A 17,423-nucleotide genomic window follows, 5' to 3' on the forward strand; every position below is an offset into this window, starting at 1 on the left:
TGGGAAGACTTAGAAGGGGATTATTCAGCTCTGGAACCACAGCCTTTGTCCCTTTAACCCCTGTCCTGGGACAGTGTCTCATGGCCTGGCTCTGAACACCATCTCCCCTGCAGCTGGTGGAGTCTCCATCTACAGATGATTCCTAGCCTTGGTGACCTGCTGGAATCATCTGGGGAGTTTCAATATTGCTGAGGCCTGAGCTCCACCCCAGCATTTCTAGTTAACTTGGTCTGGGGCGTGGTATGAGATTTTTGAAAGCTCTTTGGGTGATCTTCAAGGGGAGCCATGATCTTCAAGAACCACTGGTCCTGGGACTCTCCTTCTTTAGCCTTGAAGTCGGTGGCTTTTTCCTATTAGAGATATATGGTTTTACTTACCTTGGACAAGGACACATAGGATCCCTATGTTATCCTTGGCACCACATTGTCAGCAGGGCCTGAACTGGACTAGGGACTGTCCTGGTGCGTGTGGGCAGGTGCTGGTTGTTTCCTTATCCTAAAAGAGTATTTGACTAAAGATGGGGTCTTAGTCGGTTAGGGTTGCTGTAACAAAAATACCATAGACTGGTGGCTCAAACAACAAACATTTACTTCTCACAGTTAGGGAGCCTAGAAGTCCAAGATCAAGGTGAAGGCAGATTCGGTTCTGTTGAGGGTCTCTGTCTGGTTCACAGACGGCTGATTTTCTGCTATGTCTTCATGTGGTGGAGGGGGCAAGAGAGGTCTCTAGGATCTCTTTTATAAGGGCATGAGTCCCACATATGAAGGATCCACGCTCATGACCTAATCACCTCCCAAAGGCTCCACCTCCCAATACCTTCAACTTGGGAGTTAAGATTTCAACATTGGAATTTGGAGGGGGACACAACATTCAGTTCACCACAGAAGGGCTCTCATAAAATGTTCCTGATGTCCAGTCAAGACCAGCAGGTGCTTGCTTCCTGGAGGCAGGGAAGGTAGCAAGGATAAGGAGTGAAGGAGGATAAGGGGTCCAATTAAACAAACAAAAATGGCCCTAAGAACACTTCTGTGGGGCACGAAGCTAATATGTTTTAGGGAGCCCTATTTAAGAAAAGCAAGATAAAATTAGGAATACAGAAGTAAGAATAGGGCCTTGGAAGATGTGTGGAGTGAGAAGTCCCGGTAAGCTGTCTATAAACCCCATTTGGCTGAAATGAGTGATCAGTGTAGCCTCACAGTGGGATCGAGGATGGTCGTTGAATGTGATGGGGTTGAAGCATACTTTCCATATGGAGAGAAATTTGTAAAATATTCATTGGAATTAAAAGGATCACAGAACAGCATGTAAAATCCTGCTCCATTTTTAGAAAATGCTATATGCACACTCATTTTAAAGTGTGTTTTATAGTCCAATAGAAAAGTGCACGTTGGGTTTCCTGTAAGCTATGGGACCTCAGGCCAAGGAGCGAGGTCACCGGACAGGAGATGTCACCGCCAGGCAGGACGCAGTGCCGCAACTATGGGATTGATGCATCCAGACCCAGTGCAGCTCATGGCTGGAGCTGCGGGCCCTCCAGTCCATAGTAGAATGACATAAAACTCCTTGCACGTTGCCTATGAACTATCTCCTTATTAGGCTTGAATGATCTCTCTTTTTTGGGAGGAGAGAAGAGGTGATTTCATTCATCCAATTACCTGCAATCTCTATATATTATATCACTAACATATTGCAGCGATTTCAATGATTCCTATGTGCTGTACCATGAGCACGTATGACCACAGACATCAGGAGAACTCCAGGAGACACCTTTCCTATATGAGAGCAGAGAGGAGGTGGGGAGGATCGTGGGGTGTCCACACGGCACATTCCCTGAGAAACACTTGGTGCATGTTGGATTTTCTAGATATGACATGGAGCATATCTCTTCCGGCAACATCTAACTGATCCTAAAACCCCGAACGCCGCCTAGCCTGGCATCCAGAGGGCTTGTTGTTCCTCCCCATGCAGACATGTCTGCCTCACACACCGGTTGCTTCAACGTGGTTATAGGCTTCCTTATGCTCACGGAAGCTTGTAGTACAGATCTTTCCAGGAGTGCTCACAAAATAAAGTCTACCACTAGGGAAAAACCCCCTTGTTGGTGTAATATCAGACCTGGGCATACCATGGGCCACAGGAGGAGGACAATGAGAGCATCATGATATGCACCCCCCTTTCCCGATGCAGTGACAGCAGCGAATTCGCAGTGACCTGAGCAGGAAGCGATGCTCCGTCCGCAACACTGGGATACAGTGTCTGGCATGCTCAGAAGAATCCAAAGACTCTGATCTAGAGGTTTTGGGTTTTATCCCTTGCTAGGGTCTAGACACAGCCCATGTCAGAGAAACATCAGAGGCAGTGCTTACAACAACGCCCCTCCCCACCCAAACAGAGGAAATGATCTCTGAAAACTGCAAACATATGCTGACGAGACCAATAATATATCTGTCTGCACACAGGGGGGCTGTCCCCACCACAAACTCTCACCAGGCCCCTCAGCTATGTCCGTAGGACCCACAGGAGCACCGACGTCTCCTTGCAGCTTCAAACAAATTGAATGTTGTTTCCTTTTCTTTCTTTCTTTCTTTCTTTCTTTCTTTCTTTCTTTCTTTCTTTCTTTCTTTCTTTCTTTCTTTCTTTCTTTCTTTCTTTCTTTCCTTCTTTCTTTCTTTCTTTCTTTCTTTCTTTCTTTCTTTCTTTCTTTCTTTCTTTCTTTCTTCTTTCCTTTCCATTCTTTTCTTTTCTTTTTCAGTTGTAATCATGCTCCACATTCACATGGCTTTGATTAGCGGGCACACACATGCTCCAAACCTAATGTCATCTGCGGCTTTTGATTTTATTTTCCCTTTATGGAACTGGAAAAATTGTAGTGTCCAGCCTGGAGATGGTTTGTCTTTGTTTTTCTGGCGGCCCCACAGCAGAGCTGGCAAGGGGGGATGGAAGGGAGCAGAGACTCCTGACTGCTGGGTTCTTGGGACAGCAGGCTGGCCCCAAGCCCAGTCTCCTTCATGTCCCCATCTCCCCTTGGCAAAGGCCCTCCTCTGCCTTCTCAACAGGCCCTCCATACACATACCCCCATGAGAGCAGCTGAGGAATCAGTGTGCTCAAATCTTGACAGCCCAAGAGGGACAGGACACAAGGAGGGTGAGATTGCATATTCCTAATTCCTAAAGACAATTTGCGGACACTACAGTATTTGACACGAAGATGGCCCTGGCATGGAGGGGATTTCTTGGTGTGCCCCACAGCAATGATGAAGGCACCCTTCGAAGGTGCTCCCCAGAGAGTGGCTCTAGGAGAATGCTTGCTGAGTTTTAGGGTGATTCCTTCCAGAGAATGATGATTCCTTCCTCACCACCATTCTTGACCCTCTTTTCTTTGACCTATACTAAACCATTAAATACAGCTCCTTTTCTTTTAGAAGAAGCAGTGAGGGTCACCTGGGTGGCTCAGTCAGTTAAGCGTATGCCTTCCGCTCAGGTCATGATCCTCGGGTCCTGGGATCGAGCCCCACGTCCAGCTCCCCGCTCAGTGGAGAGCCTGCTTCTCCCTCTCCCTCTGCCTGCCGCTCCCCCTGCTTGTGTTCTCTCTCTCTCTCTCCGTCAAATAAATAAATAAAAACTTTTTTAAAAGAAGAAGAATCAAAGAAAAAATAACTTCTGAGGGAGACATCTTTCAGAATATGATAATGAGAAAATGGCAGACAGCAGTGGACTTGCATGGAAGAGCAGTGAAGAGGGACAGAAGAGTCTCTGCAGGAAGGCCTCCTAAAACCAAGTTAAGAGAGGAGAATGGTGCCCTCCATGTGCGGAAGTGGTGACACCAGGTTCTGTGCCAACTGTGAGAGTTAATCAAGGGCATCTCTACATAATGAATCTTGATCTGCAGTCACAGAAGATACAAGTAATTTGAATAATGTGCTGATTAAAATCTGTAGCATCAGTGGAATTAGATCCAAATGCTGATAAGTAGAGGAAATGCAAGGTTGTTGCATTGTCATGGGTGGTCAAACAATATAATTAATGGCACACTGAACCTTCTGTGTCAGTCATTCTTCATTAGGAAGTGGTTCCAAGTGCCAGGTATTATGCCGGCACCAATGGGCATCCATTCAAGGAGAGGAATGAAACTGGCATAACCTGCCCTACTTTCCCAAGATACACACGGGGCCTTTTTCCTTTATGTTTCCTATTAATTGCTCAGATCATCATCTTTCCTACTACATACTCGATACACCCTTCCCTCTCCTATTTTATCCCAAATTTCAGTCCAAGGAGGCTTTAGGCTTGAGTCCACAGGCTCAGTGGAAAAATACATGGAATCTCTCATTCCACTTGCACACAAGGGTGATCACTGGGAGCAGATGTGTCTTATCTGACAGCTGAAATTGCCTGTGCACAGCCACAAGCATGACCCTCTTGATGGTCCAGGCTTTGCCCATGGTTGGGCTCCAAAGTTGTGTTCATTCATTCAACAAACATTAATGAGAAACTGACTATGTGTGAGGCACTATTCTTGTTTCTGGGGTTACACCCGTGAACAAAACAGACAAAAATTCTTCTGTCCTCTTTCCAGGCATAGAGATGGAAAAGAATAAAGTAAGTTATAAATTACTTCTAATTAAATCAGGAGAAGAGGGGCGCCTGGGTGGCTTAGTTGGTTAAGTTTCTGCCTTCAGCTTAGGTCATGATCCTAGGGTCCCAGGATCAAGTCCTGTGTCAGGATCCCTGTGCAATGGGGAGTCTGTTTCTCCCTCTCCCTCCCGCCGCTTGTGCTTCCCCCTCCCCTCTCTCAAATAAATAAATAAAATATTTAAAATATAAATAAATAAATAAATAAATAAATAAATAAATAAATAAATAAATCAGGAGTAGAAAATATTAAGGCAGAAAATGCAGTAGGGATGGGAGACAAAGGTTTGGAGAGGAAGGGGTGAAGGGTCTTAAGTAGGGGCATGAAGAAATTGAGGGGGCTTGTCCTGCAAATATGGCTGAGGAAAGAGCTTTCCAGGCAGAGAGAACAGCCAGTGCATAGGCCCTGAGGCAAGAGTGAACCTGGCTTCATCTAGGAAGAGAAGAAAGCTGGTGAAGCTGAGGACACTGGTCAGGGAGGCAGAGAGGAAATGAGGATCATGTTTCATTGTTCACCGTCAGTTCTCAGCTCTGGGCATGAAAGCACAAGCATTGTGACAGCGTAGCAGGATCAGGGGATGCCAGCTTTTGCCAACATCCCTTCCCATGGCAAATCCTTAGGCTTTTGTGCCTGATGGGATCATTCCCCAGACATCTGCTTCTCTGATGGTAAATTTTAATGATATTCTTCAAAATGTGTATTATAATCCTGCTTTTATAAAAGGCATATCTGAAGCTGAGATAGATTAAATAATTTGTATAAGTAATAAGTAGTAAATGAAGTTTTAATCTAGATCAGTTTATTGTCTTTCAATCCACCAGTCTCCTCTTACTCTGAAGAGTAAGGTCACAGTCCAGGAAAAGAAGGGCATATATTAAAAATACACTACAAAAGTAAGAGAGAAAATCTTGGTACTCGGGAAAGAGCTCTTCACAAGCCTATCTGGAACTTGAGGCTAAACAAGGATGGACTCTACAGAAGTCGGTCAGGAAAAGTTTCAATGAAGGGGTGACATACAAAAAAACAAAACCATACAAAACCTTGAAGAGCAAGGCAAAGATGCCCACTTTCATCATGTCTATTGGGAATTGTGTTGACGGTCTCAGCCATTGCAACAAGGCAAGAAAAAGAAATAAAAGGTTTAAAGATCACAGAAGAAGAGGTAAATACATACAGGTGGAATGGCTTCCTCAGAATTGTCCCAGCAGGGGTTGAGGAGGAGAGGGCATTTATCTATCCATTCCCACCTCCCCCATTTGTTCATGGCTATTCCCAGTGGCCTCCCCTGCTGGTTCTGCACACAGCCAAGCAAACTCCCAGAGCACAGGACAGAAAGAGAAGAGGGCCACAGGTGCTTGTTGTGGGATACACCACCCACATGGATGCAACCTACATAAACCACACACATACACTTATACCACACAAATACTACACAAAACCACATAAATACTACCATCCATAACTGCAGGAGGCCTTAGAAGACAGAGGCCATCATCCCAGCGTTGCCTACAGTCAGGAATTAGTGAAAACTGCCACCTCTCACTACTAACTAATATCACATTGGGTGTTCTAGCCCCTTGCATAAAAAAAGTAAATGAAGAAAAGATGTAAATATTAGAATGGAGTACAAACAGTTCCACTGTAGTCAATTGTTATAGAATTACTGTAGAGTAAATCAAGAACTAAAAATGAATTAGAATCAACAAATAGTTTTAGTAAGGTGTCAAGTTAAAAAATAACCCCCACACACACAACACACATCTAAAACATCCACCATGTACACACAAACACACCTCACATACACCACACACAGACCAAACATACCCCACAAAAACAACAAACATAAACCACACACCACACACCATCACACATACACAACACACACACCAAAAACAAACGATGCATACACCACACATATGCCAAACACAGAAACTACACACATGCTGCATACAACATACCACATTTATAGAACAACACACCACACACAAACCACACATATACTACAAATACAAACTCCACACACACCACACTTATACCACAACATGCCACACACACACCACACACATATACCACACACACATATACCAAAAATAATAATAACACCCCCAATAGCTTTCCCATATGTCGTCAGTAGCAGTCTTGAAAATAAAAGGAGGAAGAATTTATCCACAATAGAAATAGAATATAAAAGAGCTAGATGTAAACACTGTACCTGTACTCACCATCCTGCTTTTTGTTTCTCTCAGATAAATATTGTATTCAGTGTACATTTTTTAAGGATTTATTTATCCATGAGAGAGAGAGGGGGGAGGGAGGGGCGGAGGCAGAGGGACAAGCAGACTCCCCACTGAGCTTGGAGCCTGACTCAGAGCTCCATCCCACGACCCTGAGATCCTGACCTGAGCTGAAACCAAGAGTCAGATGCTGAACTGACTGAGTCACCCAGGCACCCCCAGTACACATTTTATGTCCTGTGAACTCTGCATTCATTTTGTATTCTGCTCTGTTTCCCTGAAACAGAATTGTACATGAAGGCTCCCCCGCCCAACTCAATGTCTGTAGTCAAGGATCTTCTCTTTCTCCATTGACAAGACTACTTGCACTCACCCCATCTCATTATGTCCCAAATAGCAACTATGTTCTGTTCTTCTGCTTTTGAGGAAACTTGCATCTATCTCGGACATCCAGGTTCAATTTCAATTAGTGTGGAAACCTGGCTGAATCAGGAGATCCTTCCCTCAGCAGCACAACCCCTTGGGATAAAAATTCATTCCTATGCAGCCTGCAGACACCAGGCCATGCACTTTGAATGCATTTCTCTATATTCTAGTCTATCAATTTATTGAGATCTTTGATAATACCTGATGTCCTGGGTTGTTGTTTTTTTTTTTTTTTTAATGTGTCATTTTTATTAGATTATTTACAGCAGGGGCATCATTTGATGAAAATATTTTCTTAAATATGCATTTTATATTTGTGCCAAAATAAGCAGTTTATTTTGGTAAACACAGTTATCATAGCTGAGTAAAAGATGGCAGAGCCTAATCCTAAATGCATTTAAATCAAGCCATTGCAATCATATGAAAACAGGTGGATGAAGAAACAGTCTCAGAAGGAGTCTGCCTGCCCTTCCCCATGACAGCATGATGGCATAGTCACTCCTGAGGGTGAAATGAGAGTCACCAAGCTGTGGTCCCCTCAGTTGGTCTCCATCCCCAGGATGACATCTCAATCCCAGTACCAGAGTGTAAGCATCTCACTGCACTGGGACGCCCATGTTTGGTGACATAGTTTTGAAGCTGCATGCCCTTTTATGTCATTGACCACTTCATCTGATGCTCAGCATTAGAAAAATAAGTGACCATGTTGAGTGAGCCCACTGGAAAAAGTGTATTGGACTTCAGTGAGGCACAGAGATACGATTTACTATGCTTATGGATTTTTGTAAGGTAATTAGAACCTAATCCTCACCAATGTGATTCCACACATTGATCAGGGCTTAATACATGCCAAGATTTTATTTTCCCTTATTTGACAGAGAGAGAGAAAGAGCACAAGCAAGGGGAGTGGCAGGGAGAGGGAGAGGGAGAAGCAGGTTCCCTGTTGAGCAGGGAGCCCAATGTGGGACTTGATCCCAGGACCCTGGGATCATGACCTGGGCCGAAGGCAGACGCTTAACCACCTGAGCCATCCAGGTGCCCCAAGATTTTGTTTTTCTGAGTGAGGCTGAAAGCAGAGAAGATTTAGATCTAGTGTTGGGGATGGGGAGAAGAGTCTGGAATATCTGGTAGGCCAGGGGAACCTGTGCGTGTGTGTGTGCATGCGTGTGCATATGTATGCACATGCATGTGTGTGTGTGTGTTTGAAGAGGAGTAAATAAAAGGAGCATGTAGCCCTTGGATAAAGGATAGAGGTATTACAAGGAAATATTTGCTGAAATTTTGATTTAAGGGATACAGTGTAACTCTTTCCTCTTATCTACTTTCAAAAAAGTAAATGTCTTTCCAAAGCCTTCATTACTGAATACAGATCTGTGGGGTCCATAATTGCAGTCTGGGGCTGTGTTAGGACAGAGTTAAAGCGGGAGAAACTAGAGGAGGTTTCAACATAAGGGTTTTACAACACGAAGGGAAACTTAGCTCCAATATCTTTCATTTGGATGTCTTTCTTAGATGAATCAACTGCTTTTCAGACTAGAAGAGAATTATGAAAATGTACCACTTGGCAGACATAGAAAGCAGTGGCTTATCATCATTAATTTCCAATAAATATGTATTAAGTAACAAGATATGTATCACTCTGCAGGGTTCAGGACCTTGGGAAAATATGGTATCCTAGAGACAGCATTAACACAAAGAATGACTCAAGGCAGATCTGTGTCATCTGCACCTCTTCTTCCTCTGTGCTGACGGCCTGGAACCTTCTGGTCTGAGGTTGAATGAGAGGTGCTGTGCACTCCCCTGGGAGGTGGCAATGGCTTGGCCACCTGCCTGGGACTGAACAGAAAAGGAAAAGAGAGAGGTGATTTGTGGAGAGACCTTCATAACTTTGGCATCATGGGCAAGGGGCATCACATTTGAGGACATTCATTTCCCAGTGGGGAGGGAGAATATGTGACCGAGGTTTTAATTTCTCTAGGGAAATTTAATAATTGAAGAAGGTCACATTATTAAAATTAGAGGCATTTTTTATTTTTTGGCCTTACGGTTATTTAGAGTCTACCATGTGGTGGTGGTGCTCATTGCATGACCTTCTTGCAAGTAAGACCAAACAACAAACTAGGTAGGGAATAAAATTGGGTGTGGAATAGAGGGGGCATGGTTGTCACTAAATTAATGTCCTATTTTCTCCTGTGCAGGGGTTTCTCAGGGCAAACCTGGATTGCTCTGGGTTGTTCTGGCTGGTAGTACAAAAAAATGGATATGTGGGGAGGGAATGTTGAGGGGCTATTTGCTAAACTGATCAGTTAAATTTCAGACACAGATTCAGTTTTAGGGCAGTCAGGGATCACTGTGAATTAGGAGGTCAAATATATATGTGACACCTTCCTATGTCATACAGCAGAATCTCCAAATTGTGTTGGACTCTCCTTAGGGCCTGGAGATACACATTCTCTCTCCATACAAGCATACACATACATACTGTGTATGCCTTTGTGTCTTCTACCATATGCTTGGCAGACAAATGTGGAGATCCTATGCTTTAGGTTGAGGCTAAAGAAAGACATAAAAAACACAGACGAGATTCTCTGACTATAATGCAATAAAATTAAGGTAGTAAGCTAAGTAGAAAAAGAAAGAAAGAAAAACACAGAAAGCCTTGTCACTTGGAAATTTTTAAAAATCCTTCTAAGCATCTTTTGCTAAAGATAAGAATAAAATTAAATTAAGCATAAAACTCAAAATGTAGCAAAATAACAACTAAGCTGATAAAATTCAACAATGATAGATGTTATAATCAATACATTATAGAAAAAATAATTTCTTAAAAGAGGTGTAAAGCATAAGCCACGAAGGATAAAGATTAAATTGGACTTCATGAAAGTGAAAAACACTGTACAATGACAGACACCCAAACCAAGGGAAAGGCACCAAAACCAAGAAAAAAGGCGTTTCAAATTGGAAAAAGATATTTGCAATGCAAATAACAGAAGATTGATTGCCTAAATGTATAAAGATACCTTATAAATCAACAAGGAAAAGATAAGCAACCTAAAATGACCTGAAAATGCCCTACAGAGGTGAACAAGCAACTCATGAGAAAAAGGAAAAATAAATGATCAATAGATATATGAAAAAATTTCCAAACTTCCTATAATTAGAGGAAATGCTAATTAGGTCAATGGGTTATAATTTCTTCCCATCAGATACCAAAATTCATCATTCTGAATAAATTTTGGTGGTGTATGCAGAAGTGGAACTCATGAACGTGAAATCTTTTATGTGCAACGCAGGTCTTCGTTCACGATGTGTAGACCCTATGGTTCAGTAATTCCACTCTGGACCATGTGGGAGTCTATACTTGGGAAATCTTGAAAATGTTGAAAGAAAGAAAAATACTAGTCTAGAATTCCATACCCAGCAAGATTATCCTTCAAAAGTGAAGGACACACAACGCAGCGTACTAACCACTTATGATCACAGCAGCAAAAGTGAAGGGCAAATAAAGACTTTCTCAGGCAAGCAAAAACAGGGAATTAATGACCAGTAGGTCCTGCCCTACAAGAAATGCTAACCATGGTCAGAAACTTGGAAACAGGGGCGCCTGGGTGGTTCAGTCGGTTAAGTGACTGCCTTCGGCTCAGGTCATAATCTCAGGGTCCTGGGATCAAGAGCCCCACATCGGGCTCCCTGCTCAGCGGGGAGCCTGCTTCTCCCTCTCCCACTCCACTTGCTTGTGTTCCCTCTCTCACTGTCTCTCTCTGTCAAATAAATAAATAAAATCTTAAAAAAAAAAAAAAGAAACTAGGAAACATGTACAGAAAAAGAGTGTTGGAGAAGGAATAAATGAAGGCAAAATAACATCTTCAGCTCTCCTCTCCTTAATTAATCTAAATGATATTTTTTTGTTAAAGCAATAATGGTGACAATGCATTGGGTTTTTATAATGTACAGTTAAAAGAAACAAATGAGGGCGCCTGGGTGGCTCAGTTGGTTAAGCGACTGCCTTCGGCTCAGGTCATGATCCTGGAGTCCCGGGATCGAGTCCCGCATCGGGCTCCCTGCTCGGCGGGGAGTCTGCTTCTCCCTCTGACCCTCTCCCCTCTCATGTGCTCTCTCTCTCTCATTCTCTCTGTCTCAAATAAATAAATAAAATCTTTAAAAAAAAAAAAAAAAGAAACAAATGACAGCTATAGGAGAGAGGGATTGGCCATACTCTGTCACAAGGTTCCTGCTCTACACGTGAAATGGTACAGTGTTATTTAAAGATGGTTATAGGTTGCTTAAAATATATATTGGAAGCCCTAAGACAACCACTAAAAAGTTTTTAAAGGAAGTATAAATGATAAACTACAAGAGGACATAAAATTGAATCAAATAAAATGCTCAGTTAAAACAAGAGAAGGGGATGACTTCCCCCTTGACTTCCTCTAAGTCCAACAAAAAACCCTGGATATTATATATAAGTGAACGTAAGAACTTTGAAAGGTAGAAAGAAAGAGGCAGATTGGCTTGGCACTTTGGGACTAGAAAAATTATATGGCAGTGAGTTCTCTAGAATTTTTTTTTAATGCTTCACATATCCAACTGGGTGCTTGAGAAGCTGGCCACCCAAAAATTCTAATGGGTGTGGACAAAAAAAAAAAAAAAGCTACCACAAAATCTTGATCTCCCTAGTGGAAGGGATGGGACAGCCAAGCAAGACAGAAAACTTTTAGACAATAATCACTGCCCCAGGCAGACACTTCCAGCACACAGAAGTGTGGCCCTGCTCCAATGCACAAAGGCTGAGGGGGGAGCCCAGACTTCCACCTTCTCTAGGATCTGTGAGGCATCCTAACCTCACGCCAGCAGGATAGGGCCAGAGAAGGCCAGGGAGGGATCTGGGACTTCCAACTCCACTGGCAGTAAGAAGACACTTTCCCTTCCCCACTGGGGTTGTGTCAGAGGAGGCCTAGAGGAGAGTCAGGACTTTCAATACTTACCAGAGGTAATGAGACCACCCTCCTTTCCATTTTGTTAGTGGAAGCCACATGGACAGTGGTAACTGGGCACCCCTATTTCTCCCAGCAATAAAGAGGAGTCCCACTGTCAGGTGTCAATGGCAGCTGAGTAGGGAAACTGTATTCCACCCCACCTGGTATCACTAAGGTGGGAACCCCCCACCTTGCTTTGCCAGAATGGTGTCCAGTGAAGCCAGCTAAAACAAAGTTTAAACAACTTCTAGAGTCTCATAAAATGATACCCAAAACGTTCTGATTTCTACAAAAAATCACCCATCTTACAGAGAACCAGGAAGATTTCAAGCTGAATAAAAGTAGATGACAACACTATGGTGGCAGAGATTAGAATGATCTGACAGAGATTGTAAAGCAGCCATTAGTGAGATGCTTCAGGGAGCAATCACAAACAATGTAAAATAAATGCAAAGCCATAGAGAGTCTTAGAAAAGAAACAGAGGTTATAAAGTGACCCAAATGGAAATATTAAAGGCTATAACAACATTCTATTCTTGGAGTAAATCCCACTTGGTCAAGGTATATAATCCTATCTGTGTGTGGTTGGATTTGGGTTGGAGGTATCCTATTAAGGACCTTCATGTCTATACTCATGAGGGGTATTGGTCTGTTTTCTTTCCTTGTGATGTTTTTGTTTGGCTTCGGTAGCAGAGGAGTGCTGATCTTATAGAATTAGTTGGATAATGGTCTGTGATATTTTGTTATTTTGGGGGAAGAGTTTGAATGACTGGTGTAAATTCTTTAAATGTTTGGTAGAATTTACCAGGGAGGCCATCTTCTCCTGGGATTTTGTACATGTGTATGGGGCGGAGAAGATTTTGTATTAATAATTCAAACTCGGGTCCTGGGATCGAGCCCCGCATTGGGCTCCCTGCCCGGCGGGAAGCCTGCTTCTCCCTCTCCCACTCCCCCTGCTTGTGTTCCCTCTCTAGCTGTCTCTCACTGTCAAATAAATAAATAAAAAATCTTTTAAAAAAATAAATAATTCAAACTCTTTACTTGCTACAGCTCTGTTCAGATTTCTATTTCTTCTTGACTTAGTTTCAGTACTTTGAGTCTTTCTAGGACTTTGTCCATGCCATTTAGGTCAAATAATTTCCTTATATTTATTTAAAATTCTGTAAGGTTGGTAGTAATGTTCCCCATTTTTTATTTTATTATTTTGAGACTTCTGTCTATTTTTCTTGGTCTAGCTAATCTCTAAAATAATTTTTTAGACATCCTTTATTAGATTAAGAAAGTCCTCTTCTATTCCTAATTTACTGAGGTGCCTGGTTTTCTTTTCTTTTCTTCTTCTTTTTCAATTTAAATTTGATTAGCCAACATATTGTACATAGTTTCAGATACAGAGTTCAATGATTCATCAGTTGTATATAACACCCAGTGATCATCACATCACATGCCCTCCTTAATGCCCATCACCCAGTTACCCCATCCCCCCACTCCCCCCCCTCTAGCAACCCTCCATTTGTTTCCTATAGTTAAGAGTCTCTCATGGTTTATCTCTCTCTCTGATTTCTTCCCATTCAGTTTTCCCTCCCTTCCCCTATGATTCTCTCTGCTATTTCTTATATTCCACATATGAGTGAAACCATATGATAATTGTCTTTCTCTGATTGACTTATTTCGCTCAGTATATGGTAAGATTTCATCTTATTTGATGGCTGAGTAATATTCCACTATATATCTAACTATCCATATATATATATCACACCTTCTTTATCCATTCATCATATATACCACACCTTCTTTAACCATTCATCTGTTGATGGACATCTGGGCTCTTTCCATAGTTTGGCAGGAAACAGTCAACAAAACTGAAATGCAACCTACAGAATGGGAGAAGATATTTGCAAATGACATATCAGATAAAGGGTTAGTATCCAAGACCTATAAAGAATTTATCAAACTCATCACCCAAAAACAAATAATCCAGTCAAGAAAAGGGCAGAAGACATGAACAGACATTTCTCCAAAGAAGACATACACATAGCCAACAGACATGAAAAAGTTCTCCACATCACTCGGCATCAGGGAAATACAGATGAAAACCACAGTGCGGTACCACCTCACACCAGTCAGAATGGCTAAAATTAACAAGTCAGGAAACGACAGATGTTGGCGAGGATGCAGAGAAGGGAACCCTCCTACACTGTTGGTGGGAATGCAAGCTGGTGCAGCCACTCTGGAAAACAGTATGGAGATTCCTCAAAAAGTTGAAAATAGAGCTACCCTATGATCCATCAATTGCACTACTGGGTATTTACCCCAAAGATACAAATGTAGGGATCTGAAGGGCCATATGCACCCCATTGTTCATAGCAGCAATGTTCACGATAGCCAAACTATGATTTATTTAGTTTTTTTAATCATAGATGGGTGCTGAATTTTGCGAAATGTTTTCTCTGCTTCTCTTGAAGTAGCTCACTGCTCATCTACCTCAAGGAGAAGACAGTACGTGGGGCAATACGGATCCTGTTAGAGAACACACATGTAAACACATCAAGGGACAGCTGTTTCCATTGTAAATATTGTAGCGGCATTTTACTTTTTAACTTGTATGTATGTGCTGTTTTAACTTTTTAAAAATTTTTTTTAAAAAGTGCAAAATAAGATGCATGCCACATTTTTATGGAAGACTCTATTATGGGGCACCTGGGTGGCTCAGTCGGTTAAGGGTCTGCCTCCGGCTCAGGTCATGATCCCAGGGTCCTGGGATTGAGCCCCATGTCAGGCTCCCTGCTCCGTGGGGAGTCTGCTGCTCCCTCTCCCTCTGTGCTCTCTCTCTCTCTTGCTCTCAAGTAAATAAATAAAATATTAAAAAAGAAGACTTTATTATGAATATTAATGATCTCTAAATATATCCATAAATTCAAAGTAATGCAATAAAAATTCCAATGGGAATTTGGCACATTAGCATGACGAGGGGAACAAGCATGGGAAAAGAACTAAGAAAATTCTGGGTAGGGAAGAAGGGGAGTAATAAGACCTGCCCTATCAGGTTCTCAAATGCATTGTAAATTGATAGTAAGAAGTATAGAACCAGCACTGGAACAGTGCTTTCTATCAATGGAATAGAAAGAGAGCCAATAAATAGAAATAAGTATGTGAGAATGTAATTTATAATAAAAATGTCATTTCAAATCAGTAGGGAGAATGGATTGGCAAATGGAAAATGGATTTTTCAGTAAACATACTAAAAAAATAAAAGCTGGATCTTTGGCCCATTCTTAATATTAAAATAAGTTCCAGATGGATAAAATATTTAAAAACAAAATATAAAATAATGAAAGAATGAGGAGTTATTTTGAATGAAATCATCAATAATATTGAGATAGAGTGATTTCAAAACCAAAAATTATAAAGGAAAAGGAATGGATTCCAATATATAAAATTGTTATTTAGCAAAAAAGAACAGTTCAAAGGAAACTCCACAATACTTCCATCACCAATGATATATCAAGGAAAAACCTTTAAAACTATAATAGAAAATAGTTAATTTCTTTAAGGTACAAAGAATTTTTTAACAATAAGAGAAGATGAGCACATCAATAAAAAATAGATAAGGTCATGAACAAACACTTAAGAAAAGAATAAACACTTGAAAGCGTTCAGTTTCATGCCTTACCAAAGAACTGCAAATAAAGTTAACAATAAGATAGCTGGAAACTACTGTCAGTTTAGTAAGACTTTGGAAGGTTAGCAAAAGACCTCAGCCATTTCCATGAAATATTTCCCCTAAGTTTCTCTAGGGTTTAATTTTTAAAGGTAGATATTACTATAAATCTTTTTCTTTGTGATTTCTTCTTTTGCTTTTATGAATAGTACTTATTCTGAAATTCACATTTGCCTATTATTCTTGCTGTTTCTTAAGGGAATTTTTTGTTTTACACGGAGCTCTTTCATATGTTTAGAGTCTACTGTGGTGTTTGATATAAGGTATGAACCTAAAACAACTCATTTCCAAATAGTTTATTAATTGCCCAGTACTATATAATGTGCAATCCTTCCTTCCCAAATTTACAAGGAAGCTGACTTTATCATGTACTTTGATGAGTCTCAACATGTTGGACTATCTCCAACTTCACTTGTATCTACATCTGTTTTCATCCACCAAACCCCTCTTGCTATAGCTGAAGAAAATGAAGATCAGTGGGCACGTGGTCGGTGTAGAGTGGAGCTTGAGTGGTGGCCCTTGTCTACCCATGAGCTGAAGGACAATATTCTCCCTAAGCTACACATCCTTTCACCAGGCTTCTGATTTGGTGGGTAGCATGATTCCATCCTTCCCCAACCTCTACTCAGAAGAAGAGGTGATGCATCCTGTGGGCAGTGGCCATTCCTCCACCATGTTGGTGGAAGGGAAGGGTGTGACTTTGTTCTGATTCCTGGGCTCGGTTCTGTAAAGCTGTGTCCCATGAAAGAAGATCCACCTGATTGGAGAATCCAGGAACTGCCTCCTTCTCCTCCCACAGGGGCCAGAACCCAGGCCTGGGATAGGAAATACGGGCACCGGACTTGGACTCAGCTTGCCTGAGTTCAAATCCCGGTTCTGCTGCTTCCTACTTGGTGACCCCTCTGTGTCCTAATTGCTCATCTTGAGAACAAGAATAACAGGAGTGCCTAACTCATGGGGACTTCCTAAAGATTAACTGAGTTAACCCAGTAAAATGCCTGAAAAGGTTAACTATAAAGATTAGTTTTCCTAATTTTTAGTCAGTTGAAAAGTTGGTATGTAGTCAAATTTATATAGTGTCTTTGAAAAGGCACAAATCTTTTTCTCTTTAGTATTGACATTGGAATCTTGTGAGCTTGCCAACATATCTTAAAACATCCTTATGGAAAGCTACTTTCCCTTAGCCCGTGTGGCAGAATCACAGCGAGCACAGCCTGTTGAATTAAAGATGCAGGTGGTTTGCTAACTGAAAGGAGAAAAATCAACCGCAGATGGTGCACTTCCTGTTTATAATACACTTGGGGAAATGACCGTTTCTCTCATGGAGAAAATATTTTTTTTATCTTATTGGGTAAAGAAAAATAATAGACTACAGAGACAGAATATTACTATCACAGCATTTTTGTCTCATGAAAAACTGATTGGCTTGACTGAACA

Source organism: Mirounga angustirostris, unplaced genomic scaffold, assembly GCF_029215605.1.
Source record: "Mirounga angustirostris isolate CCGP_5_RB_7025 unplaced genomic scaffold, mMirAng1.0.hap1 SCAF_3, whole genome shotgun sequence".
Classification (NCBI taxonomy): domain Eukaryota; kingdom Metazoa; phylum Chordata; class Mammalia; order Carnivora; family Phocidae; genus Mirounga; species Mirounga angustirostris.